This window comes from Rhinopithecus bieti, unplaced genomic scaffold, assembly GCF_001698545.2.
Source record: "Rhinopithecus bieti isolate Rb0 unplaced genomic scaffold, ASM169854v2 scaffold_26546, whole genome shotgun sequence".
NCBI classification, from domain to species: Eukaryota; Metazoa; Chordata; class Mammalia; order Primates; family Cercopithecidae; genus Rhinopithecus; species Rhinopithecus bieti.
This window is the reverse complement of record NW_016812367.1, coordinates 353,709-381,507: the sequence shown is the minus strand read 5'-3', so window position 1 is coordinate 381,507 and position 27,799 is coordinate 353,709. Positions and strand designations below refer to the sequence as shown.

Genomic DNA, 27,799 nt, shown 5'->3' with positions numbered 1-27,799 from the left:
AAAGGAGGCTCTTCATATGCCTGGGCTCTCTCTTCATCCCTGGTGCCCCTTGGAAGGAGCTGACCCTCCTTCCCTCTGTCTCTGTCTCTGGGATCAGGGACCCCGCCTGGCAGGGCCATTCCTTCAGAGCTGCTATGGAAGGGCATAAAGCTCAAAATACCATTTTCTTTTCTTTTTTACACAGTCTCACTCTGTCACCCAGGCTGGAGTGCAGTGGCACGATCTTGGCTCACTGCAGCCTCTACCTCTTAGGTTCAAGTGATTCTTCTGCCTCAGCCTCCCAAGTACCTGGGATTGCAGGTGTGCACCACCACGCCCGACTATTTTTTAATTTTTTTTTTTTGAGATGGAGTCTCACTCTGTTGCCTAGGCTGGAGCGCAGTGGCACTATCTCGGCTCACTGCAACCTCCACCTCCTGGGTTCAAGCGATTCTCCTGCCTCAGCCTCCCGAGTAGCTGGGACTACAGGCGCCCGCCAGCATGCCCAGTTAATTTTTGTATTTTTAGTAGAGATGGGATTTCACTGTGTTGGACAGGCTGTTCTTGAACTTCTGACCTCATGATCCGCCCGCCTCAGCCTCCCAAAGTGCTGGGATTACAAGCATGAGCCACTGTGACTGACCCATGCCTATTTTTTTGTATTTTAGTAGAGATGGGGTTTTGCCATGTTGGCCAGGCTAGTCTCGAACTCCTGGCCTCAAGAGATCCACCTGCCTTGGTCTCCCAAAGTGCTGGTGGCATGAGCCACTGCATGTGGCCTCAAAAGATCATGTTCATCTGTTCCCTTGTGAACAAGAGAGGCAGAATCCCTAATGTCACAAAGGCCATTTCCCAAAGGGGAATGATCCGGATTTGTGTGCTGCCTCTGTGAGCGCGGCCTGGAACAAGTCAGCTCCTGCCTTGGGGCTGCTGAGCTGAGGTCCTGACCCCTCTTCAGGTCGTGTGAGGATGAGCTGAGATAACCTCAGACATTAAACTTCTCACACCTCAGTTTCCTCTGCCTCAAAATGGGCATTTGTACCCAATCCCAGGGCCTGTCACTCATGTGGTCATTCCAGGGACACCCACGGGAGGCCCTGCAGGCACTAGGGACTGGGAGTTGGGTCAGCCCTGTCCCCGGGTTCCATGGGCAGCACCACTCCCCACACAGGCACCGACCACACCGCAGCGTGGGGAGGCAGGCTGGGGACAGGCAGATAGCTCGGTGGGCTGTGCCCCCAGTGGGTCCACTTGAGGACATGCTGTCCCTGGCAGCTCAGGGGTGCTCATGCCCTTTCAGAGCCACTCTCCATCTGCAGGGCCCTTCCTGGTGCCTGGAAACTTGCCTCTTCCGGAGGGAGGCTAAGCAGGATGGGATGGAGGATGTGGGGTGGCATGTGGCACTGTAGGAGTAGGGGGGCCCAAGTGGGCAGGGGCCTGGATCTGGGGCAGTAGAAGGGGCTTCTGAGCCTGGGGGTGAGGGCAGCCCAGCTGTGTGTGGTCATCAGACCCAAATGGCCCCCACCAGGCTCTGTGGTCCTGGAGGGCAGGGCCCTTGCTGGCCTGTCTCTGGGGCTTGGCAAACGGTGGATGCACAGGGAATGTCCATGGTCCTGAGCTCTTGCCCTTCCCAGAATGATCTCATTGCCCACAAAGGGTCCTGTGGTAACTAATCTCCCTGCTCCGATCTCCAGACCCCAAGGTCCCTACTCTGTGGGGACCCTGGGGACTGCATGGGGCTAATTTCCCATCCATTCAGATGCTACAGTGTGGTCAGAGAATTCTTGGTTTCCCCAGACATAAGCGGTCCCTTTCGTTTCCTCCCTGGGTCCTGTGCTGCTTTGAGTGGGGTTGGGCTAACTGCCGAGAGTCCTTCCTGGGGAGAGGCAAAGGGGGATCTGCTGGGAAGCTGGCAGCCCACTGCTGGGAGCGGCAGCCCCATCTTGCAGGTCCCAGGTCCTGCATCCAGTGCAAGCCCGGGCTTCTGCACTAGAGAGATGCCACCGTCACCTTGGCTGCCTCTAGAGCTCTTTGGAAGACCTTTCTCCCTGGAGCAGGGCACTGGAATGCTGCAGGAAGCAGGGAGGGTGGCTCCCACATGTGCACCTACCATGCGCCATGCGCCATGCTGGACTGTCCAGATGTCTGCTCATCTAGTCCATGCAGCCCTGCCAGGAGGCAGCACCAACCCTCCTTTGCAGATGAAGCAAAAGAGGCTCATGGAGAAGTGGTATGTCCCAAGTCACACAGCTGGCACAGCTAGTGTGTGGCAGAGCTGGGATGAAAACCTGGCTGTGTTCAATTCCAAAGCACTTTCTTTTTAAAGAAAAAGAAACATGACAGCCTGGGGTCTCTCCATCTATTCAAATGCCACTGTCCAGTCAGAGATCCCAGGGTGGCCCCGGACACAAGCAGCTCCTTTTCCTCTCGAGGTCCTGTACTGTGGGGGGTGTGGGTGGGCTGAGGCCCTGTGGGGGCGGGAGGGCTGGGGTTACTCTGGAAGGTGCAGGGGGTGCTTGGCCCCACCTCCAGTTTCAGATTCAGTGGGACTGCAGAATTTGCATTTTCAACAAGTTGCCACACTACGCCGCTGCTGGTCTGGTAAACACTCTGAAAACCAACTGGCTTCCTTTTCTCTGTCTTTAAATATTGTTTTGTCTTTTACAAAAATATTTCAAGCCTCATGTACTTTTCACCGTGCCATGTTGTCTTTTAGGCGCTCAGGATGGCTGGAGTCAAGTTGTGAGTTTGCAACACCCAGGGAGACCCATTCTGGGTTCGTCAACTGCTGGCAATGACTTCTACTAAGATGACCACGGCTGCTACTGTGTGGGGGGCGCTTCCAGAGCAGTGCCTGGTGCTGTGCTGAGCACTGTCACGCAAATCACTCTGTTGCTTTTCACAGCCACTTCCCAGGCAGAAGCCACCACCTTTTCACTCTATCAGGGAGGGCGAGTCACTGGCCCGAGGCCACACACACACACACACACACGCCGCAAGGCTGGGGTTCAGCCCCGGGTGGTCTGTGCCACAAGCGTGCACCCAGCCTCAGGATTTGATGAGCTGGGATAGAAGTGCCTCACCAGTTCTAATGGAAATGGGTCGAATGGCCAGAACCAAGGTCCTCTCCGCACCCGCTAATCTCTCTGACTGAGTTCCCAGGCTCCATGAGCAGCACTGCCACCTACCCAGGACCTCAGCAGGGGTTGCGGGTGGCCCCATCACATCCACAGTTCCTGCCTACCCCTCCAGATCCGAGTGGCAGCAAAGCTGATCTACATCACTGTCTGCATGCTGGCCCTGCAGGGCATTTTAGGCATATAGACCACGAACCCCACAAGCACCTTGCGAAGCAGGCAGTAGCACTACTCCCAGCTTTACAGATGTGCACTGCAGCACCCAGAGGCTCAGTGGCCTGCTCAAGGTCATGCAGTCAGGAAGAGAAAGAACCAGACGCCGACCTTCTGTCCCCTCCAGGTCCAATACCAGCATCTCCCCAGGCTCCAGGGTCCAGGGTCGCCGCCTCCCCACTGCCTGCCCCATTTCCTCTCTTGCCTCCTTCCTCTCATTCCCTACCCTTCAGTCAGGGCCATCCTTCCAGACCAGAGATCGGATCATGCCACTTCTCTTTAAAGGCATCCACAGGTTCCCCACTGTCCTTGGAACAGCGCTACCTGGCCAAGGCCCTTCCTGGCCAGCCCGGGCTTCCCTCTCCAGCCCGCTCCACCCAGCTCCACTTGTCCTCCATGAGTTACTCCTGGCCCACCTTTAGCCAGATGCCTGGCCTAGACATGCCACACCCCCTCAGCTGTGCTACTCAAGTCTCCAACATCCTTTCTCCCCCGCCTTTTTTTTTTTTTTTTTTTTTTTTTTGCCCAGGAAAACTCCTACTCATCCTACATTACCCAGCTAGGACATGGACTTATGTCTTAGCCTTCCCAGGTGCTTACTCTTGGGCCAGGGTATCTACTTGCTACAGTGCTTAGCACACTGGGATGGAGCCGTCTGCCCATTGGTCCCATTGCCAGACCATGAGCTCCCCCAAAGCAGGGCCCGTGTTGGCTTGGTCTAGGTCCTCTGAGCGGCCCAAGCCCAGGCAGAATCCCGCTAAACAGGACCAAGGTGGACATTCACCAATGACCATGCAAACAGGCTCTCAATTCCAGGGTGTCCACAGCAGCTTGTGCCTGGTCTGATGTTTGCCGTGCCCTGGGAATGGACAGCATGTGGCCTTTTTTTCCTTTTTAACTGTTGTGCCTGCACTTGTGCTTGCCCGGTCTGTCTACTGGGGTGGGAAAAGGCAGTTTATGAACCAAGGGTGAGCCGCCGTGGTCTTTCTAGCCAAGGCTGTTGGAAACCACTTGAGTGAATCGAGCCCTAGTAAACGGCTCTTAACCACTCTCCAGGGAGTGCCCGAGACCCCAGATAATAAGCTGCATGTGTGTGGGAGACAGGCCCACTTTTTTCCCAAGGATTTATGAGCGGGGGAGTATTCTCATTGACCTCCATTTCAGGAAAGGCCTCTTTCTGGAACACTTGCCGAATACTCCATCAACAGGGAAGCACATATGCTCGCCGCAAGCCTGCCCGACAGCCCCATGCCCAGCATATGTTTCTTGTCTCCTACGCGTTTCAGCACTGGCTCTGGGGAATGCGTATATTTTTGAACGTCCCTAAACACAGCTCTGAGTGAAGCACTTATAATTTACCCTCCATGAAAGCCGTCGCTGCTCTTTCCAAACATACTTGGAAGTGGATTCAAAGTTTATTTAGAAAGAACATTAAAAAAAAAAAAAGATGGAACGAGAGTGCTTGTGGATTCTTACTCCCAGTCCCGGCTCACTGGGACCTTGAGAACAATTCCTTTGGCTCACGGACATGACACCCTGAGAAGAAACCATGAACATGTGAGCCCCGGCCGTCTGTCCACACAGGCAGCTCTCCAGTTCATCCTCTCTTTATTTATTCACCTGTTATTCTATCTGCTTCTCCCTCCCTCAGACCTTCTTTTTCTTTTCCTCATGTTCCCCACCTCATCATTCATCCATTTCTCCAGCCCTAGAAAATGACTCAATTCTTTTTATTTATTTATTGTTTTTGAGACAGGGTCTCACTCTGTCGCCCAGGCTGGAGTGCAGTGGCACGATCTCGGCTCACTGCAACCTCCACCTCCCTGGTTCAAGTGATTCTCCTGCCTCAGCCTCCTGGGTAGCTGGGACTACAGGTACCTGCCACCATGCCTGGCTAATTTTTGTATTTTTAGTAGAGACGGGGTTTCACCATGTTGGTCAGGCTGGTCTCGAACTCCTGACTTCGTGATCCGCCCACCTTGGCCTCCCAAAAGTGCTGAGATTACAGGCATGCCACCGCACTCCGCCAAAAATGACCCAATTCTTTTTTTTTTTTTTGAGATGGAGTCTCACTCTGTTGCCCAGGCTGGAGTGCAGTGGCTGGATCCAACTCACTGCAAGCTCTGCCTCCCGGGTTTATGCCATTCTCCTGCCTCAGCCTCCCGAGTAGCTGGGACTACAGGCGCCTGCCACCTCGCCCGGCTAGTTTTTTGTATTTTTTAATAGAGACGGGGTTTCACCGTGTTAGCCAGGATGGTCTCGATCTCCTGACCTCATGATCCGCCTGTCTCGGCCTCCCAAAGTGCTGGGATTACAGGCTTGAGCCACCGCGCCAGGCCAAAATGACCCAATAATATTCGGGGGTGAATGAATGACTTTATTCATTCAGACAATCAAGTACCCATTTGCATATTGGTTCATCCATTCATCCATCCATGAAATTAGCAATCTTTGTTCATTCGTCTTTCTGACCATCCATCCAGGAAAGATGTACTAATGACCCACTCTGTGCAAGGCACTGGGATACTAGAGTGAGTGCATCCCAGTTCCTGTCCTTGAGTAGCTCACAATCATCTGGGAGATAAGATGCAAACAGTCAATTACAGCACAGTGTGGGAAACGCTATTAGAGACATGTGCAGGTGCCGTGGGTGTCGGGAAAGGGGCACTGATGCCTGGGAACAATTCTGGGTACAGAAGGGGCTATGGAAAACACCTGTGGAAAACCTGCCCACCTCTCTCTGTCTCCCAGAACCAGTGAGGCAGCCAACTGGGGCAGAGCAAACTTCATGGCCACTCCAGGGCCTTGGAGACCTTATCTGCCAGGAACAATCTTCTGGACTGGGCTGGTTCAGACTCGCCACCCCATTAGTGATTCCTAGAGCAGTCCTGTGGGGCCTGTGTTACCAGGTCCACCCTGCAGCGGAGGAGACTGGGGCTCAGGCGATTGGAGGGGTGAGGCGCAGCAGAGCCCACATGCTGGACTCTGAACACTGGAACACTGGCAGACAGTGCATGTGGCCCTCTGCAGCCTCTGTCCATGGGGTGACCCTCAAGACAGCACCAACCACTGGGCTACCTGCTTCCCTCTGAAGGCCTCCTGGGTGTTCAGGACCTAGGCCCAACTATTTGGGGTCAGGACTCTCCCTGCACCCCACACAGCTCAGAGCTACCTGAATGCTCCTGGCAGACTAGCCGCTTTCCCTGTGTGGGAAGCTGACTGCTCAAAGGACCCCAGCAAGCCCTGCTGTGTCTCAGCACCTCCCTTTTCCCAGCCAAGCCTAGTCCCAGACTGAGAACTAGGACTTTGCCTGCAGAGCAGGGACTGTGCGTGCCCAATTCCAGGCTCTGGCTAGGCCCTGGGCTCTGGATCCTATGGAGAGTGGCATGGTCCAACCAAGAACGGTGGGAGCTGGCAGACCCAGCCTGTCCTGCCTGGGTGGGGATGGCAGGGCGGCCCCTCTGCCCTTTGGCCAAGGGTTCCTCCTCTGCCACAGCAAACGTCTGGGGCCATCATTCCTGCCATCCACTCCCATATGTCCCCACTGAATTACCTGTTCATCATCCCCCCAGTCCTTGTCACACACCCCACTGCGTTTCACCATCTGCTGCAGCCTCCTCTGGGCCTCCCTTCCCCCAGGCTCTGCTCTTTCCATCTAGCCTCTCCCTGATCCTCATCCAAGGGTCCTTTCTAATACTGGTCAGGCCACTCTCCACCAAAGGAACAAAACCAAAGTCCACTGCCACCTTCTCAGCGCAGAGCAGCATGGTAAAGAGAGACCTCTTCACCATGGTACAAATCCTGACTCTCTCACAGGCTATTCCCATGAACTTGGGTAACTCAACAGCTCTGGGCCTTAGTTTTCCCATCTGTGAAATGGGTATATTCACGGCTTTCTTATGGAGCAGCTGTTAGCATTATGGCTGAATATAAAGTAAGGCTTTCCCTCAAAACTATGCCTCAGAAAGGAAGGAGTCATTTTGGGTTCAAGTCTTTACAGAAGTCTTTCGTTTTAGGGGGTGCGTGCTCAACTAATTACTTGAAAAAAAAGACGACAATGTACTGTTTGGTGCCGACACACAACCCAAAGCAACTCCAATCAACGTTGAGTTGTAGATGGTTATAGAGGTAACGCAAGGGGTCTATCAGAAAAATAAGAGGAGCCTGGTAGTTAAGGGTGGGAGACTGAATGGACAGATTTATTTTTACTACGTAGGTAGTAAAGGGCAGAGAGGTCAGGAAAGGAAACACCAGCAACAATAAGAATGCTGAGAAGTAGACAACGAGGGCTACCTGCTGATGCAGAAATGGGACAGCCAAAATTTTAACCCAGCAATGGAGAACACTGAAGAGAATCGCGGTACGCAACGAGGAGTGTCCCAAAGCTCGTGAGTCGCTGAGAGAATCGCGGTATGCAATGAGGAACGTCCCAAAGCTCGCGAATCGCCAACACTGGTTACCTAGTGAGCTGGAATCTCGACCAAGCCATCTCCAACCATGGCCTATGAACTAAATCTGACCCACCACCTATTTTTGTCCATCAAGTTTTATCAGGACACAGCCATGTCCATTCATTTATGTGTGTCTATGGCCATTGTTGCTCCATAATGGCAAGTTGAGTAGTTGTGAGGAAAACTGTATGGCATGCAGAAGCTTAACTATTTACTATCTGGACTCAGTCTGGACAGCTGCCCTTCCGCAAGCTGGGCAGAAGCTTGTGTGAGGGTTTATTCTATGGAGAGGGGAAGACAGAGTCTGTAGTTTGCAGGACGCCACGCAGAGCCGAGGAGGGGTACCATTAAGTGAAAGTACACATGGAATATGGAGACCCCCGCATCTCTCCTTCCTCAATGTAGCTCCAAGGATGTGGGCAGTCAGACCTTTGCTTCCAGGTGGGAGATGAGCAGGCTCTTCTTGGGGACTCTGTGAGGCCAAGAGAAAAGCCCCTGCCAGACCACACTCCTGGGCACCCACCCACAGTCAAGGAGCCCCACCCAAGTGCCTGGAGCTGCCTGCTGGCTTTCTAGGCTTCCAGTCTGAAAAATGAGCCAAACTTGCCAGACATACGAGGAAGCCTCTAATGTGAGACACAGAGGGTGAAACACATGGGGAAACGTCACCTGGCGCAGACAAAGCCTTTCTGAAAAGAGAAAACCTAAAAAAAAGTAATTAACATGCTCAGAGATAATGATGGATATCATATTTGTAAAACAAGACAAGGATCCTATTAAAAAGGAATATTCAGAAACATTTGCACAAAATTCCTTACAAATCAAACACATGATAGGAAAGATTATAATTTAATTACCAATAGATGATGAGGCCAGGCATGGTGGCTCACGCCTGTAATCCCAGCACTTTGGGAGGGCAAGGCAGGTGGCCAGGTGTTTGAGACGAGTCTGGCCAACACAGTGAAGCCCCATCTCTACTAAAAATATAAAAATCAGCTGGGCGTGGTGGTACATGCCTGTAGTCCCAGCTACTAGGGAGGCTGAGGCAGGAGAATTGCTTGAACATGGGAGGCAGAGGTTGCAGTGAGCTGAGATGGTGCCACCGCACTCCAGCCTGGGTGGCAGAGTGAGACTCTGTCTCAAAAAAAAAAAAAAAAAAGAAAAGAAAAAAAGAAAAGAAAAGAAATAGATGATGAGAGAAAGGTTAGGGAAGTCTCCAAGAAAGTAGAACAAGACATACAGATGCAGACGATAGGAATCAAGAGTTAAGAAAATCCATCCAGAGAATCAGGATCATTCCAGCGACTGTGCCCTTTTCCCCACAAAATTGCAGTTTCAGAAAGAAAGAACAGAGAAATCTGGAGGGGAAATCATTAAAGAAATAATTCAAGAAATTTGATCTTCTGAGAGTCCAGCTAGTGCAGTGAAAGAAACCAAACTCTGAAAAAATACTTCATCTTAAAATTTCAGAACAGTAGGGTTTAAGAGAAGATCCAAAAACTTCCAGAGAGAAAGCAGTAGGTTTCATGTAAAGGACTGAAAGAAAAGGAAGGCTTTGGACTTCTATTTGGTAATATCTAGAACTGGAAAATCAAGAAGCTGCAGGATATTCATTGCTATTTGGAGGAAGGTGATAGTTATTAACTGATTCCCCCTCTGCTATTCATCAGGTGCTGTGCTGTGCCAGGGACCAGGGATACCATGGAATAAGGTGTAATGAGTCCCTCACCATCATTACAGACTAGCAGGGAGAAAGGCCTCGACCCAGTGATGTACTGAATTACAAACTGCCAGGTGCTATGAAGGAAAGGTTCGGCGACCTCTTACACTACATGGTAGGTGAACACTGCCTGGTCTGAGGGTCAGGGATTCCCTGAGAAACATATGCTTGAGCTGAGGAGGCCAGATACATGACCAGGGCTGGCTGCGAGAAGAGAGGGAAACGTGTTCCGGGCAGGAGGAACAGCAGGTGCAAAGGTGCATACCACCTGAAGGGGTATTAGAACAGATAGCTGCGCCTCACTCCCAGAGTTTTTGAGGCTTCCTGAGGCTTAAGAATTTGCAGCTCTAACAATTCCCAGGTGATGCTGATGCTGCCGGCTGCAGAACCACAGCTTGAGAAACACTGGCCTCAACGTCTGCAAAGTCCAAACCTAATGAATTTGTATTTTATCCTTCAGGCCAGAGTTCCTCAAACAGGAGAGTCATTTGGGAGCTTGATAAGCAAGCAATTAATAGGCCACCCCCAGAGATGCTGATGCTTTGGGCTGGGTGGAACCTGACAATGTCTGGACTGGGAGGGCACTGGAGGGCTGGGAGTAGGGGCACTGGGCAGGCATCTTGGTAATGCGGGAGGGAGATGGTGGGGGCCTCACCAATCGAGGCAAGGGCCTAGTGGTGGCAAAGGCAGGATGGATTTGAGAAGCAACTGAACAGGTCTGAAGATGGCTTGAGGGCACTGACAACTGAAGGGTGTATAGGAACACAGCCATCCCCGGGAGACTCCAGCCTTGGGGGTCCTGGATCAGACCTCAGGGTCCCCAGCCAACGAGCACTGTCAGCTCTGGCAGCTCATAGCCCCTTTGTCGGGCAGAAAGCCCCCCTCCAGGTGGCCAATTTCAGGTTTCAAGTGTCAGCTAGATTTTCTGCTCACTGTCCCCCATAACCTGCTAGAAAGTTCACTGCCAAATTGATTTCCAAATTTCATGAAACAAATGTATTCCCAGGTGAAAACTACTGTATCCCATTTCTTCTGCAGATGACCCAGCCAACATGGAAATCTGCTTTGCCTGACTTTTGAATTCACCAGAGTCATCTTCCATTGCTCAGACAACTGGACGGAGCCCCAGTTCCCACTGCGTCCCAGCCAGATGGAGAGTGGGGCCCTGAGTCCGTCAGCCAGCACTAGACTCTCCACAAGCCAGGCCCCAGGCTCCACCTGCCAGCCAGGAGGCAGACAGTCCATAGACCCCCAAAAGCACCCATGCCTACCCACCCCTACCAGGAACGGCAGCTGTTTCTCTGCCAGAAGTAGGGCCAAGAGAAGCCCAAAAAGGCCCTGCACCCACCAGGCCCCTATGGACCCTGAGTCACACCTGTCCCCTCGAGATTCTCTCTGGGCCATTGCAGTCCACCTACATTTGGATGCAGGATGAAAGGCTCACATGTGGCCGGGCACGGTGGCTCACGCCTGTAATCCCAGCACATTAGGAGGCCAAGGCAGGCGGATCATGAAGTCAGGAGTTTGAGACCAGCCTGGCTAACATGTAGAACTCCCATCTCTACTAAAAATACAAAAATCAGCCATGGTTGGGTGCGGTGGCCCATGCCTGTAATCCCAGTAGTTTACAGGCCGAGGCGGGAGGATGACTTGAGGCCAGGAGCTCAAGACCAACTTGGGCAACATGGTGAGACCTCATCTCTACAAAAAATACTACACACACACACACACACACACATATATATACAAGTGGTGTGCACCTGCAGTCTCAGCTACTTTGGAGGCTGAGGCAGAAGGATAGCTGGAGCAGAGGAGTCTGAGGTTGTAGTGAGGCAAGATTGCACCACTGCCCTCCAGCCTGGGTGACAGAGTGAGACCCTGTCTCAAGAAAAAAAAAAAAAAAAAAAAAGATCCAGGCATCTCACCTTGGCCTGTCTGACCCTGTCTGGTCTGTCCCTTGACTACATCTCTGGTCTAATTTCAGGTCCCCCTATCCAGTGAACCACTAGGACCTCCTCTCTGCTCTTTCATCCCAGCCCCACAATCCTCCTTCAGGGCAGGTGGGCTCTGTGCCTGGGAAGCCCTGCCCACTCCCCAGCCTGGCTACTTCTTGTCACTCAGGTCTCAGCTCAATGTCACTTCATCAGAGAGGCCCTCTCTGGCAGTCCTACCAGACAAGCCCCACCTTCACTGTCACATCCTGTCCTGACTCACTGCATGTTTCCATCCTGCTAGAATGCAGACTTCTTAGCGGGATAAATCTTGTCTCTCTTATCTCCTGGTGCCTGGCATATAGTAGGAGCTTCATAAGTATTGGTCGAATAAATGAAATGAGAACACGAATGCCCAGTAGAAAAGGAGTGACTGGCCCCAAGTTGCAAGCTGGCAGAGGCACTGCCTCCGCTGTCATGCTGTGCTCCCTACTGGGGTACTGGCTTGGGGGACTTGGGGGAGGCTCTGTGTCAAAGGAACCTCCTGGAAGGCAGAAATGACCCTTCTGGGTGTATCTGGCAGAGGCAGTTGCAGCACCTGCAAATCAGAGAAGAAAGTGAGGTCACGGAGAGTGGAGGCTTTGAGGCCAAACACACCTGGGTGGATCCCAGCTCTCCAGTCACCTGCTGCATGGCCTTGGGCAAGCCACCTACACTCCCTGAGGCTCAGTTTCCCCATCTGTAAACTGGTCATAACATGGCACTTGCCTTCTGGATTGTTGTGAGGCTCATACGATACCCTGCCTGTAGCAAGTACCTGGCCAGGTGCCTCAGAGCCCTGTAAATGGTCCCCGAGAAATCTGCGGCCCTCGGGGCAGGGTGCAGAGCAGGGCGAGGCTCTGGACAGAGGCAGCCACCGACAAGAGGGTGGGGCAGGAGCAGACACCACAGAGCATCTGAGTTTGGACATGTGCGCCTGGCTTCTGTGTCACAGGCAGGGCTGGGCCATGTGCAGGGTTTTTCATCTTTTAATCACAGCTGTTATCAGCTGCTGGGAAATAGCTGAGCCCAGTCTCCTAGCTGGCACAGGCTTCCTCTGAATTCCACAAACAGAACAAAGAGTTCCGAAATAGTGACACAGCTGCAGCCTGGGCAGTCAGCCGGGACCAGGCCAGGAGGAAGGCACGCAAAAGCCAAGCAAAGCCACTTGGCTAGAGGGTGGGCACAGCTGCAGGAGGCTGCTGGAGGCCTGGCTGACCAGCCAGCCAGGACCATCCCAGGCTCTGGGGCTGCTGGGAGACTGGGGGTCACCTTCTCTGAGCTGGGCCTGGTGCTGTGTACTCAGAGCCTTCTGGTGGTGTGAAGGTCCTGTTCCAGGCCTACTCTAGGGTGCAAAGTGAGTGGCGTGGCTAGATCTCCGCTGGTGACACCCCCAGACACCAAAGCCACCTCCCTTTCCAGAGCCTGGAGTGGCCATTTGCAGCTTTTGGTCACCCTCTCCGCATGTGGACGATTTCCACAGCGCGAGCCCCACTTTCCAGCACTGACTGCACATTTCCCTGCTGCCTTGGCTGCTAGGATGCAGGTGTGATTTACAGTCCACCTCTCAGAGGTGTCTCAGTGAGATTCAGATTCGGCAGAACTGGGTGGGGACACAGCATGATCCTAAGCCAGCAGCTGGGAGGCAGCTTCCAGATCCCGTAGGAGACCTTGGGAACCATTCCTGGAAGCGCTGTTCTCTGAGGTCTCTGGACCCCTGAATAACCTCCCACTACCCTTTTTTCTTTTGGCTTAAACTGGCTGGAGTGGATTCTGCCGTCTACAACTACAAATCCTGACAAACTCCTTAATGACTCCCTGGCAGGGCTTCAAACTCCGCTGCCTACAGAGATACACAGGTTCCACAGACACAAGAAACAGACTTGTTTCGTAAAAATCACAAAGCAGCCCACTTGATCTATATTTGATTTTAACAGAGATATGGTTCCAAGTCACCTTTATTAGAAAAAAAGCATGCAAGCCCCATGGTAAATGGTGATTGATGCTCAATTTCCAGGCCAGAGAGACACTAGGAGTAGGGCGACCACGGTGCCCTGGATATCTTATCTAGAGGGAGCGGCTCCTAGATAGTTAAAACTGACTGTTTCCAGATTTTTCCATTTTTCAAGAGAAGCCAGACATCGGGATTTTGATGTGAAATATCTCTTATTTTCATTTTGACTCATATTTTAAAACACCATGCAGGCCAAAAAAGCCCCGGAAGGCCAGCACCCTCAAGTCTGGGTTTGTAGCCATGGCCTGCAGGGTTAAGTTCTAGCTCTTGAAGATGGTACTTAGGGCCCTTGGCACGAATCCAGCGTCCTCCCTCGCCATCCCTGCATGCAAGGACCCACAGTTCTTCTCTCTGTCCCTTATCCAGGCTGCCTCCCCACCCAGCCACGCCCTTTCACGTCCTCACCCCTCTGCCTGGCAACACGCCTGTGCGACCTGGTCCCAGTGATCAAGCCCTTTGTGAAATGCATCCCCTGCCTCCTGCACCTGAGGCTTCAGTCTTGAGGCACCCACAGTCCCCTGCACACCCTTCCATCCTAGTGTTCCTCACTCTGGGTGGTGATCATCAGGGCCTCTGTGCCCCCGGCCCAGGGCTGGGAGGACATCCATCTGCAGAACAAGCCTGGCCTGTGGGCTGGCCCCCAAGGAAGTGGGCTGCTCCCAGGGTCTTGAGAGCATCCATCCTGGTAGAACAGGGTGTGGGGGTGAGTTTAGGGAACCCAGCAGAGGAATTCTTCCTGTCTCAGTGATATGGGATCCCCAAACCTGGACAGGGCCCATGAGGGTAGCCAAGGGGCAGCTGGACTCACTGTCCAATGCGTGAGCCCCTGGTCAGTCCCCCTTCCAGATCTTGGAAATGCCTGTGCACCTTCGGGGAGAGGTTTTCCCTTTCTCCTTAGGTGAGCAGCTGGGGAGGCTGTGACCAAGTTCCTTGTTCTCCACCCCATGCCCTGGGATGTCTGGGCCCTCAGGCTGTGGCTAAGGGTACCCCGGGTCTTCTCTGCCCTCCACTGCAGACTCGCCTCCCCCCTGCTCTCTGGAGTGTGGCTGTGAAGCATTTCAGTTCCTCAAACTCTAAGCAGCCTTACCGCACATTTATTAAACTCCCACTGTGTGCCTGGCATAGTGCTGGGTGTGTCCACGTCAGCAAGAAGACCCATGACGATTCTCTGAGATCAGTCTCATGACATACTCAAGGCACGTGCCTGAATCGAGCCCACAGCCCTGAAGCCAATCCTGTCCTTTTGCCAAAAGAAATGATTTCCGTTTGTGGGGCAGGAAGGGAGCCACCAGGAGGCACCGGCCAACCTCTTGGTGCCTCTGGCTCCCCAAATGAAATGAGCTCAAGGGAACAAGATCACATTAGCATTTCAAAGAGGACCGCAACTTGGTGATTACTGCATGCACACGTGCGGGCTTCCTGCTGGGAGCGTCACCTAGCGGCACCCACGGTTTGATTCCCCAAGTTGTGTGTTCTCTTACACATGGGAAGTCTCAAGGGAGAGACACTTCCCAAGAAAACTACCTATGTGGGTCTTGTCACCTACCTGCCATCCGCACTTAAAGACAGCAACATGAAGTCCCACTAGATGACACGTACCGAGCGTCTGGTGTAGTCTGGGTATTTTCACACATGTTGACTCACGTGTTTCTGCCAAGTCTCAGGAGGTGGGAATATGATTAGTAATTTTACAGGTAAGATGACAGGGCCCAAAGAGGTGGCCTTCTTAGTGTCACACACTTAGTAGGTAATGAGGTGAGATCCTCAGATCCAGGCAGCTGACCACATAGCTTGTTCCTCCCCCACATCCCAGACTTGGAAGGGGCTGAGCATGTTCCAACATTCTGTTCAAGGCATGAAGTGTTTCCTCCATAGGTGGAGACCACAGGCATCCCTAAGAGCAGCCCCAAGGCTGGGGAGCCTGGCAAGTGGGAAGTCTCAGAGCAGCTCAGGGCCACAGACTGAACACAGTAATCGGAAGTTGAGGAGGGCCTGCCCTGGTGCACCAACCAAGGGGGTGTGTTCAGAAGCAATGCTTCCTAAATAAAATGAAAGGTGGGCTTTCACAGGAATGCTACATTTTAAACCCTCTAGCCACTCAGATCTTTGAAGGAAAATTACGTGTTCATAATAATTTTGCAGTAGATAACATAATTTACAAATCACAAGTGGGTTCTGGGATTTAAAGTGATGGAAGGGCTTTCTGTTACCTCCTGGTAACCAGAAATTTCAAGAGGCATAACTGAATTTTAATCCAGTCCCATAGGAAGAGCGTTCCCCCTGCACAGGGAGAAGGATTAAGGAAGACAAAAAGATGTCAGCTTCTTAGATCACATGACTGCCTGCTTATTTCCTGAGCTGAATATGCAGTACCTGGGTATGTACCCAGATACTCCTAGAAACTGAGCCAGGGCAGGTGGTCTGGTCCATGTGTATCTGGAGACCCTTGTGCTAGAATATGCCAGTCCTTCTAACCATACAGAGACTGCAGTTTCGGTATCTCCCTATAGAGAGGAGAGACTAAAAAGGAGTTTCCACCTTGCCTGCTTTCAGCAGAGATGGACAAATCAAGGAGGAAGATCTGCACCAAGCTCCTAGGTCTAGGAACTACCATTTGGACACTGTGATCACTGGCAAAGTTCTTGTAAAATGCCAGTTTGCTCACTATATTTGAGCTACAATTGATCTACCATGTCTCTGCAAAGAATTCCAAAGGATTCGGGAAATGCAAATAGCCCTGATCTCTCGCCAGCTTTCAGGTGGCTGTGTTCGGTGTCTGTTTCTGAGGTTCATTTTGACTTATCCAAGTGGCAGGCTAATGGGGACGAAGAAGCCCTCTTTAGCATGAGTGGAATAAGCCAGGTTTGCCCAAGGGAAGCCTAGAGTTTTGGGGCTCTGAGGAGGGTGAAGTCAGAACCTGGCACAGGCTGGCACATCCACTAGGTGTTCAATAACATCTAAAAGAATTCAGATGTTTCTCAAAAAGCTACACACAGAGTTACCATATGACCCAGCAATTCCACTGCTAGGTATATACCCCAAATAACTGAAAACAAGTATTCAAACAAGTACTTGTACATGAATGTTCCTAGCAGCATTATTCACAATAGTCAAAGGTAGAAACAATCCAGATGGCCATCACCCGATGAATGTGTAAACAAAACATGGTATATCCATACAATGGAACATTATTCAGCCATCAAAAGGAATGGAGTACAGATACAAGCTATGACATGGATAAACCCTGAGAGCCCTGTGCTAAGTGAATGAAGCCAGGCACAGAAGGCCTCAGACTGCGTGATTCCATTTATATGAAAGGTGCAGAATAGGTCAATCAGAGACAGCACAGACTGGTGGTTGTCACACAGAGGACAGGGAGAGCCACTGCTTAGTGGGGAGGAGTATCCTTTTGGGTGCAGAAATGTTTTGGAACCACATACAGGTGACAGTAGTGTGACCCTGTGAATGGACTCAACCCCACTGAAACGTTCCATTAAACTGGTTAATTTTGTGCGATGTGAATTTCACTTCAATAATTTAAAAAAAGAATCCAGCTAATAGTTCGTCTTCCTTTTGGCAGAACAATCTGTTTCAGCTCGGGCTTAATGGTGCTTTTAAAAACAAAAATTAAAAGGAGGGAAAACTGGCTCTCCTAGGACGATAGAAGGAAAAGGAAAAAAAAAAAAAGGCAACGCTGAAACAAGTGCAGCTTTCGTGCAGCTGGTTTTCCAAGGCCTCTGTTATGTTGAGGCATGGTTTGCACTTGCGTAGAATAAATATACTTCTCCCGCAGAGCCAGCGAGCAGATCAGAGCGGCAGAAACAGGAATCATGCAGCTCTCTCCAGTCTGTCCCTGCACCCTACTGGAATTCGATTTCCCACGGGAGGGAGGCCTGCAGAGGACATCGGGGATGTGCAGCGTGGAAGTAGCATGTGTGGGCCACGACACGTCGCGCCAGGCCGGCCTCGCCCATCTGAGAGGGGTCTGAGTGTGGAGCCATCCGCCCCACAGGCTGCGGGCACTCGCCGGAGTGCAGAGACCCGTGTGCCAGGGCGAGGAGAGCATGCGTGTTCCTGTCCCGGTGATCCCCAGCCAGACCCCAGGAAGGAGCAGAGGTTCCCGTGGGAGTTGGTGCGTTTTGTAAACCAACAGATTTCACCCACCTTTCTGCTCTGGAGGTGGGCTCTAATGGCACAGTCCAGACGTCACCTCTCCTTCGTTTTAAAATTGGTTCCATAAATTGGAGTGAATTCAAACACATGAGAGCCTTTCAGAAACTGGGCTGACTGCCAGGCTCTCCACACATCCAGAGTGGGTGGAAAGACAGACAGAGGGAGTGGGGTGCAGGGTTAGGGAGCGCGGCCTTCCAGGGTCAGACTCCCCGCCCTGGTGGTAGGTGGGCTCTGCTGGGCTCGGGGAGGTGCTGTAGAGCGGGTAGGAGGTGGAGGACACTCAGGAGCCGCTGTTCTCCCGCCACCCAGAATTGCAGGCTTCCTCTGTGCCCAGAGACTGAGGCTGCTCCACAGACCCCCCCATCTTCTTGGCACAAAAGCATCACTCACTGTCCACCATTAGCGTCTGGTGATGGCAACACGCTCATGGGGTCATGCAGGAGTCAAAAAAATGACGATAATAATTTTAATCATTATTATATTTTATGACTATATTATACAATCTGTTTATATATTTTTATTATTATTGTTAAAATTATAATGCCTGACATTTATGGAGCAGTTACCTCATGCCAGGCACTGTGTTTTGCATGTATCATTTCACCCAGGCTCCCGACAGCTCCGTGAAGGGGCAGCCACTGGTATCCCCATGTTAGAGCAAGCTGAGAAACCAACATGCTGTACTTGGGGCCACACATCTTGGGAGTATGGGCAGGGAAACTGACCTAGGCAGTCTGACTCCAGCGTCCATGCTGTTAGCCATGACTTTTTGGTATCAGCACCTGACGGTGCTTCTGAAAGTCCCTTGAGCCCTGCCAGGGACCCTGGCAGAGAGCACAGATGGCACAGTCAGACAGACCCACCTCAGAACCAGACTGGCCAGAGAGGGACGGTGTCAGTCTCAGGGCCTGATCTCCAGGAAGTCCAGAGGGCACAGTCCAGAGGACCTAGTGAGCTAGCAAAGGCTGGTCAAGCCTCCAGAGCGATGCCCCATGGACAGCAGGTGCTAATTCCTCTCCCGCAGCCCACAGGACTCGCAGCAAGGACTGCCTTCCTGCAAAGAGCGTGGTGCTGTGGCGTGGGTGCAAGCTGGGGCCCGCTGCCGTCATCCTGGAAGCCCTTTAATGACAGCAGTGCAGCAGGCTGCTCCCCCAAGAAGTGGGGCTGCTCCTGCGTCACTGGCCAACACCAGGTAGAGAAGTCGGCTTGTGTTTGGTGGGAACCATATACTTAAACTCCAGATGATTTGGTTAACGGTGGGCTCCTGGGGAACAGAGAGCAGCTGAGGATATGCAGATCCAGGGCATCAGAAGAGAGGGGGACCAAGTGCCCACACAAGGGGGATCCTCTGCCTCTTTTTCCTTCTGGCTTAACAGGAATCTGTCTAAATTACGTTTATACCTGATGAGACTATGACAGCTGAATGAAGGCCAGAGACGGGCTGAGCCTTGTCTCTATCAACAACACATCTTAGGGCTTGGAAACAGAAGCTCAGGGCTGCGTGAGCCTGTGGGTCACGAATTCACTGTTCCTGCTTTAGGCAGGAACTCCTTCCCGGCCTCCAGAGAAGTGCTCATGCGTCCTCCCCTTGAACACTGCCCCTGACTGGGAGCTCACTGCCTCAAAGAGAGGTTCACACTGTCTTTGGATAGCTCTGCCTACTAGAAAGCTCTTCCTCCACTGAACTAAAACCCATTTCCTAAGGTCCACTCAGCACTTGTCCGGATCCTTGGGCCCATACAGAACAAACCCAACCACTCCTCACAAAACCTCCTAAGAGATGGACAGGCAAAGCCACGGCCACAGTTTCCAGAATTATCTCTATAGGGTGTGTTCCTCAAGCCTCTGCCATCCTGAAAACCTTCTCTGGCCCTGCGCCATCCAATACATTCTGTCCCTCTGCGCTAAGACTCCTGAATTGAGATCCTTAAACCTCAGAGCAGAGCACAGCAGAGCAGGAAAAACACCTCCCTTGTTCAAGGCATTGTGCTCCTGTTATTACAGCCTCAGATCCTGCACTGACAAGCAGGCCGCTGAGGCCCTGAGGGGATGGCGTGGGAGTGAGCCCACCCTTGGCTGTGCGGTGTAGAGGCATTCTCACTGATCCCACAGCCAGCTGGCAAGTGTGCGGGAAAATAAGAGAAAAATGATGTAAGCACTGAGGATCTGTTCCTTTATGCACTGGAGTAAACATGAGTGGGGGGACATGAATCTGCCGGCCCCTCAGCGGGCCTCAGTTCCCATGGCCTTGTATGGAGTGGGAGCCTCCAGCTGAGTTCTGGAGTTTGGTGATAAGGATGTTCTTGAACTCAAGGGCTCCTGAATGTCAGCTCTAGCTGCTTTTCCCCAGCACTGGAGCAAACACTGGCAGAGAGACGAAGCATTCCTGGGTTTCATGGGTAACCTGAGGGATTTTCAGGAGTGATTTGGAACATGTAAAATTTTTGCCTTATGCAAGAATAAAAATCCCACCTAAAATGTGATTCTGCAACAATGACTTATGATTAGGTGGTGGGATGGGTGGGTGGTGGGTGGCTGCTGGGGGATGAAGAGATGAGTAGAGGTTGAGGGGTCAATGATGAATGAATGGATGGGTTAGGGAGATGAATTCTGGTGTTGTCTGTCCCCAGCTGTTTGACCTTGGGCATCTCACATGTTTAGCCATGGGATGGGCATCATATTCCCTCCTCACAGCGTTCTTATGAGGAATGCACCTATGAAAGTTCCTAGGCAGGGAGCCTGCCGCAGGGACAGGCCTGGCTGAGACAAGGACACCTCTCTGACCAGCAGTAAGCCTCACCAAAAAATGTGCTCAGGTAAGAAAAGCAATCTTCCAAGAAGCATGTGTCAGAACAGCTTTGCTGGTGGCTCCAGGACAGGAGGGGTACAAAGGCAAATAAAAGCTAGTCTCCTTGGCAATTAACATTCACTTCTGCTTCTACCGTAGAGACTGAGGAGCCCAGCCCCACACCACGACTCCAGCTACACTCTGGTCTTGAAGGATCTGAGGCCCACAGTGTGGGCTGCTCCGTTGCGTCAGAGCTTCTCAAATCCTTGGTGCATGCAAATCATCTAGGAATCTTGCCGAAATCCAGGGGCTGATGCAGAGGTCGGGAGTGGCCTGAAGTTCTCTCTGCAGAAGCTGTTGGTCACAGGGCACACGGGAAATACCCATCAAGGCTCTGCATGTGTTTGGCTGACGGCAGACTGGACACCGGGGCTTCCGGTCCTCAGCCCTCCCAGGGGCAGTGAGGGAGTCTGGTCACCGGAATGGAGGTGGGCAGGAGCAAGGCCTGGCTTTTCTTAAATGGTGCTCCCACTTTCCATCCAGAAAGCCATGCTGTTGTTCTCTTTGCATGAACTGTGAGGCCAGGCAGCATGGCTGATGTGCACGGGCTTGGGGCTCAAGGTCATACCCCGCAGGGGTGGCTGTCCCGCCAGGCAGAGATCAACTGGTTTAGACCTCATACGGACCATACTCACCAGCTCTATTTCTCCCATTATGACAATGGAGAAACTGAGTCCCCTAAGCTGAGACAACTGGGCTGACCTTTTCTGGGCCACATGGCTCCTGATGGTGGAGCAGAGCCTGGCTGCACCCCCCACTCCCTGTCCAGTGCCTGCCCCACTGGGTCTTCTTTTTTAAAAAGTTTATTGAGACAGGGTCTCTGTCACTCAGACTGGATCACAGTAGTGTGATGAGCTCACTTCAGCCTTGAACTTCCGGGCTCAAGCCATTCTCCTGCCTCAGCTTCTGGACTAGCTGGGACCACAGGTGCGTGCCACCATGCCTGACCCCCGTCCGGTCTTTACAAGGAGAATAAGAACCTTGGCTGAGAAACCCAAGACAGATCGGTCCCTTCCTCCAGCCTCCCTGAGTTGAGGCCTCCCATGCAGGCACATTTCGGTGGCCCGTCTCCCAGACCCCTGCTCCAATCGGGTACCCCAGAGCACAGAAGGAAGGGCCTGGCTGGCCTGGCTAGCCTGGCTCTTCTGACCTGAGCAAAGGGGTCCCCCAGTGAAGGTTTTGCTTTCAAAATCTACAAGTAAACATGACAAGGGTGGGGAGGCAGATGTTTTCCATGGACGGCTCTGCCTTGGGCTTTGCTCTGGGCCCTGCGTGGGTGAGGCTGGAAGAGGCTGGGGAGCCGGCACAGGTCTCAGGTGTGGCCTGCCTACCTGCCCACAGGCTGCCCCCGATCTGCTGGTGGACCTGGGCCCCTTGTCCCTGACCTGGTCTCCCACTCACCTCTCCCTCATCCCCGTTTCAGCCACAGTAGTCTCTGCTGCTCCTGCAGCAGGCGGCACTCCGCCCACCTCAGGACCTGACCACTGGCGGTTCCTGTTTCTGGAGGCTGTCTTCCTCCAGACAGCCACCTGGCGAGCCCCTCACTTCCTTCACATCTTGGCTCACATGCCACCTTCTCATGGAAAACTGCCACCCTCACTGTCACCCGGCACTCGAGACTGCCCTCACCTGCCTCACTTTTTTCGTAACACACCAACCTTCGGACCCGTGAAACCCTCATTTACTGCCTGTCTCCTCTAACCACAAGGGAAGCTCCATGGCAGGGGGACCGCTGTTTGCTGTGTTATCATCTCCTCAGTGCCCAGCTCTGAGCCGGGCACACAGTAGGTGCCTTGTCAATATTTGTTAACAACACCTGCCTTGTGGCATCCCTGGGGCTGTTCGGGGGTCTCACATCCGTTTACGGGACAAGGTGTGGCACATGTGCCATGCCCCATACCCTGCGGGCGCAGTGACAGGCACGTCCTGCATAACTAGCCGCACCTGGCACAGCACAGGTCTGGGAGTTGTGTGGGAGCTGCCACATCCAAAAAATTAAACTTCTGGTCTCACTGTATTTGCGTCTCGCTCTGGATAAAGTGAAGCTGCCAAACCCAGCAGTGAGCCTCAGATGCTCTGGCTGGTGGGACCTGGAAAATGGGACATCACTCAACCCAGAGAAGCTCAACCCAGAGCAGCAGGCTGTGTCTCCACCCAGGAAACCTGCAGGTATCAAGGGAGCCTTTGAGCCACTGCCCAGACTGCCCCTGCCAGCCTATGAGGCTACCTTCGGATGAGTGAAGGCCAGGTGGGTGAAGACACGGAGCAAAGAGACTCAGGATGATCAATGCAGGAGGGGTGTTGTGGCCTGAAAAAAAGGATGCCAGGAAACCATCTTGGTGCCAGTGATTCCACGTAGTAAACTGTAACCAGCTGTTACCCGGCCAGAGGGCAGTCCCCATCCCAGACCTGCTGGAGCACCAGGTGGGAGACTCTGCCCTAAGTGCAAATATTCCTCCATCATGGGCCATGTGGGAACTGTAGCCACGCTCAGCAGCCCTCCGCAGAAGTGGTTCAGCAAAGGAATCAAAGCACTTTCACCCCAGGAGTCCCCTGACAATTAAAGAGCCTTGAGGCCGGGCATGGTGGCTCATGCCTGTAATCCCAGCGCTTTGGGAGGCTGAGGCGGGCGGATCACTTGAGGTCAGGAGTTTTAAACTAGCCTGGCCAATGCAGTGAGACCCCATCTCTACTAAAAATACAAACAAAAAAAATTAGCTGGGCTCAGTGGCGCGCTGGTAATCCCTGCTACTTAGGAGGCTGAGGCATGAGAATTGCTCGAACCCGGGAGGCAGAGGCTGCAGTGACCTGAGATCATGTCACTGAACTCCCGTCTGGGCAACAGAGTGAGACTCTGTCTCAATAAATAAATAAATAAATAAATAAAATAAATAAGCCTTAACAGTGGAGTCAGGAGGACTGAGGTGCAAACCCCATCACTGCCCCACATCTAGCTGTGCCACCTTGACAGGCCTTGTCCTCCTACGCCGGAAAACCCTGATCTGCAAAGCAGAACCTACCATGCAGGGCAGAGGTGAGCAGAGAAGAGAAAATCCATACTCCAAGCTTGGACAGGGCAGGCTTTCAGAACAATTAATGTATTTTAAAAAAGGAAGATGGCTTGTGATATGCCAATGATTCTCAGCCCTCTCCTCCTTGAGGGTTCCTATTTTTCTATTATTTTTATTAAACAAGAAATCAGGCTTTATTACAATTTAGTACATAGACTGACAGTAGTACCTATGAGAAAATGATGATGATGGAGGGAAATGATAGAGATGGATTTCTAGAATTAAAGAAAGATGAAGGATCTCAGATTGGAAAAGGCCCATAGCGAGGCTTTTGCGCTTTATTATTCTCTCCTTTGAATGTGAAGGTCTGAATGGAGAGTTCTTTGATTTTTGAACTGGTTTGCAATGATGTTTGGAGAAGGCCCTGATTACATTTTATGGTGTAGTTCACTGGAAAGTGGAAAATGGCATTTAGTATATATACTATGATTATATATTAAAATATATATTATACATACTCTCCTTACTTTATTTTCAGTTTACCGCTCCCCATAGAATTTGACAAAGAATTGCTATGGACTGTACGTCTTTTTTGAGTCTGAGTCCTAATTAAAACTGTATTTATGGCAGTATTCATAATTAGCCTGACATGCATTCCGTAGGTAATCTCTGAGTTTCTGGAATGTTTTCTCAGACTTTTTGGACGCGCAGCAGCTTACATGTCTGAAGTTGCTCGAAGGCATCACTTTTGAGAAAGCTTACAACTGGGCCCTGTACCATCCCAAGTCCTTTGTAGTTCCTCTTGAACATGCCTGCCATACTTTTAACAGGGTAGCTGAATAAGTAGCATCACCATTCTTTGCTGTGGCACAGGTTATAAACTTAAGTGGAGTTTACCGGCAGCATCGAATGTTTCAGCTTGAAAAAATAAAAGCAGGCTACAAGTTAAATGTTTAGTTCCAGAAATTGTGTGCAATATGTTCATAACGATGGCTGTGGTTGCCACAGAGTGCCTCATTTAAGTCCGGTTAATGTGTCCCACATGCAGATGGAAGGGGTGGAATTGTGCACTCAAGTGGGGGCTTTAACTGCAGTGTTTGGCAGAGTTGCCTTCTACCTGCCAGTTCAAAAGTTCAACCTGTTTTCAACTAGAATATATATACTAAACAATTTCAGTCTGTTAACTCTGATTCAGCCTCTTCAGATACCCGTGTGCTGTGCAGCAGTGGCTCTGTGTGTAAATGCTACGGATGGCGGATACACAAAAATACCAATATGATGTGTACAGGATAACGCCTCATCCCAATCAGATGTCCATTTGCTATTGTGTTTGTTAACAACCCTTTATCTCTTGGTGTTATAAACTCCACTTCAAACTGATTAAAGTCTCATTCTTGTCAAAAAAGAAAAAAAGAAAAGGCCCACAGAATTGCAAACAGAAGAAAAAATCCATACTGCAACATTTGAGTGAAATTTCAGACTATCAGAGATACAGAGATGCCTAACAGTCCCCAGAGAGCACAGAACCTGACGAAGGAGCCAGACTCGGACAGAACCACACTTTCTGACAGCCACGCGGACTGTAAGGCCACGGGGAGGAATAACAGCTTTGAGTACTGAAGTGAGCACTGAGGTTCTGAGTACTGAACTTTACACCCTGAACTTTACGTCCAGCCGACTGTCATCCAGGTGTGAAGGCATGACCAACATATTCTCAAACACAGAAGGCCCTAGAGGTTGGCCACGTAACGACCCACGTGGGAAACACTCAGGACCAGCACATGGTTCAAGACACGAGAAGATCAAAGGGTGATCAGATTCCGAATGAAGACTGTTCCCCACCTCCACCCCCATCAACTAGCTAAGATCCAGAAGAGAAAGACAGAGTGATAGGATGGGGACTGGGTGGAGGGGAGATCCAGGGACATGAGGGAGCAGTCAGGTGACCGAGGAACATATGGATAACATTTTATTTATAAAAAGAAAGGATTAACCAAGAAACCTAGAAAAGGCAGGGCACAAGCTGAAACCATAAACTTGTCGGTAAAAAGACAAAGACTGTTGATTGGATAGAAGCCAAAATCCAGCTACAGGCTTTTTAGAAGAAAGACGACTAAGTCGTCAATCAGAGGAATGAAGAGGAAGGGGGTGTGGATGGGATACAGGTGAAATTTCTTGAAGCTGGATGTGGGGTCCATGCATGGGAGTTCATTACACTACTCTGCTTGTGCAAACATCTGAATTTTTCCATTATAATTTTTTTTCTTGAGACAGAGTCTTGCTCTTGTCGCCCAGGATGGAGTGCAGTGGTGTGATCTTGGCTCACTGCAACCTCTGTCTCCTGGGTTCAAGCAGTTCTCCTGCCTCAGCCTCCTGAGTAGCTGGGACTACAGGTGCACACCACCATGCCAGGTAATTTTTGTATTTTTAGTAGAGATGGGGTTTCACCATGTTGGCCAGAATGGTCTCGATCTCCTGACCTTGTGATCTGCCCACCTTGGTCTCCCAAAGTGCTGGGATTACAGGCGTGAGCCACTGCACCCGGCCTAAAATGTTTTTTAAAAGACCATTCTCAATCTAAATTTCTCTCTTCTCCAAAAGTCCAAGACAGCTGTCTATTCCTAATTTTTACATTATGCCCATCATTTGAACATTTAAAAAAGAAATGAACATGTAGAAACTGGTTTTCTTATGCAGTAATGTATGGTCATCCCTTGGTATCTGTGGGAAATTAGTTCCAGCACCCCCAAAAGATAGCAAAATCCATGGATGCTCAAGTCCCTTACAGAAGATGATGTTGTATTTGCACATAACCTACACACATCTTCAAATTGTCTCTAGATTTTGATACCTAATGGATGCAAATGCTATGTAAACAGTTGTTACACTGTATTTTACACAGCTGTTTAGGGAATAATGGCAAGAAGAAAGGTCTGTGGCCGGGCGTGGTGGCTCACGCCTGTAATCCCAACACTTTGGGAGGCCAAGGCAGGTCGATCACCTGAGGTTAGGAGTTCGAGACCAGCCTGACCAATATGGTGAAACCCCGTCTCTACTAAAATTACAAAAATTAGCCAGGTCTGGTGGCATGCCCCTGTAGTCCCAGCTACACAGGAGGCTGAGGCAGGAGAATCGTTTGAACCTGGGAGGCGGAGGTTGAAGTGAGCCAACATGTTGCTGCACTCCAGCCTGGGCGACAAAGCGAGACTGTCTCAAAAAAGAAAAAAAAAAAAAAGAAAGGTCTGTGTTTAATATAGATACAACTACCCATTTTTTCCTAATATGTTTGATCTACAGTTGGTTGAAACCAGAGACACAGAATCTCTTGAAACAGAGGGCCAACTGTAGGCCCACTGCCTCCACAAAGTTCCCAAATTTCTCTTTATTAAGATCGCGGTAGCTCAGGCCTGTGGATCTCATCGAAGATGGTGGAGCGATCTGTGTCTGGCATTACCAGAGGAGTCTTCATGTGGACAGTCTCAGGGGCAACACATAGAGAATTTTGGTCTCGATCCAGAAAACAAAGTGCCAGAGGTTGCTGAGGCAGCAGAAGAGGTGAAAGAGGTGGTGTTCCTCACGAAGCTGAGGATAGTCACCACCTGGCGATCTCCAGGGTCATTTGGAATCTTATGTTAAAGAAGTTTTTGCTTCATCTCTTCCTGGTAATTGGCAAGACATCTCCCAGGAAGATGGTCCTCTAAAGTTCAATCTCTTTAGCTGATGACTTGGGTCATGGGGTCTGTAACTCCAGACTCCACCAGATGTGCAGGGTTAGAAATGGTCTTGATTTCTATAATGTCCCTATTCAAGATAGATCTAAATTTCATGAACTCAGTGCCAGTAATCTCCGCCGCCACAATCTGAAAATCACTTGGAGTTACTGAGCAATTCAGAAGAGAAACACATTGAAATCATTTTTTTCCCTGAGCAAGAGGCCTGCTTATTAGACCTTTTGATACTTTACCAGGTGAAATACTGACAGAACTGTTCTCTAAACCCACTTTTCTATAGAGGAATGTATCATCTCTTTTTTTTCTCATATTATGAATGGACAAATAACAGGACTTTCTATCTTCATATTTGCTGAAACCATTTTTTTTTTTTTTTGAGGTGAAGTCTTGCTCTGTCACCCAGGCTGAAGTGTAGTGGCACGATCTCGGCTCACTGCAAGCTCCACCTCCTGGGTTCACGCCATTCTCCTGCCTCAGCCTCCCGAGTAGCTGGGACTATAGGTGCCCGCCACCACACCCAGTTAATTTTTTGTATATATATATATATTTTTT

General features: G+C 51.0%; 1 protein-coding gene and 1 pseudogene across 12 annotated transcripts in view; one reads left to right on the top strand and one right to left on the bottom strand.

Annotated features, from left to right (window-relative positions):
- Positions 1 to 27,799, bottom strand: part of COL23A1 (collagen type XXIII alpha 1 chain) — a 359,675-nt gene that overhangs the window by 84,039 nt on the left and 247,837 nt on the right. The gene's annotated exons all lie outside the window — the stretch shown is intronic.
- On the top strand, positions 26,942 to 27,400 carry LOC108544807 (39S ribosomal protein L50, mitochondrial pseudogene; annotated as a pseudogene).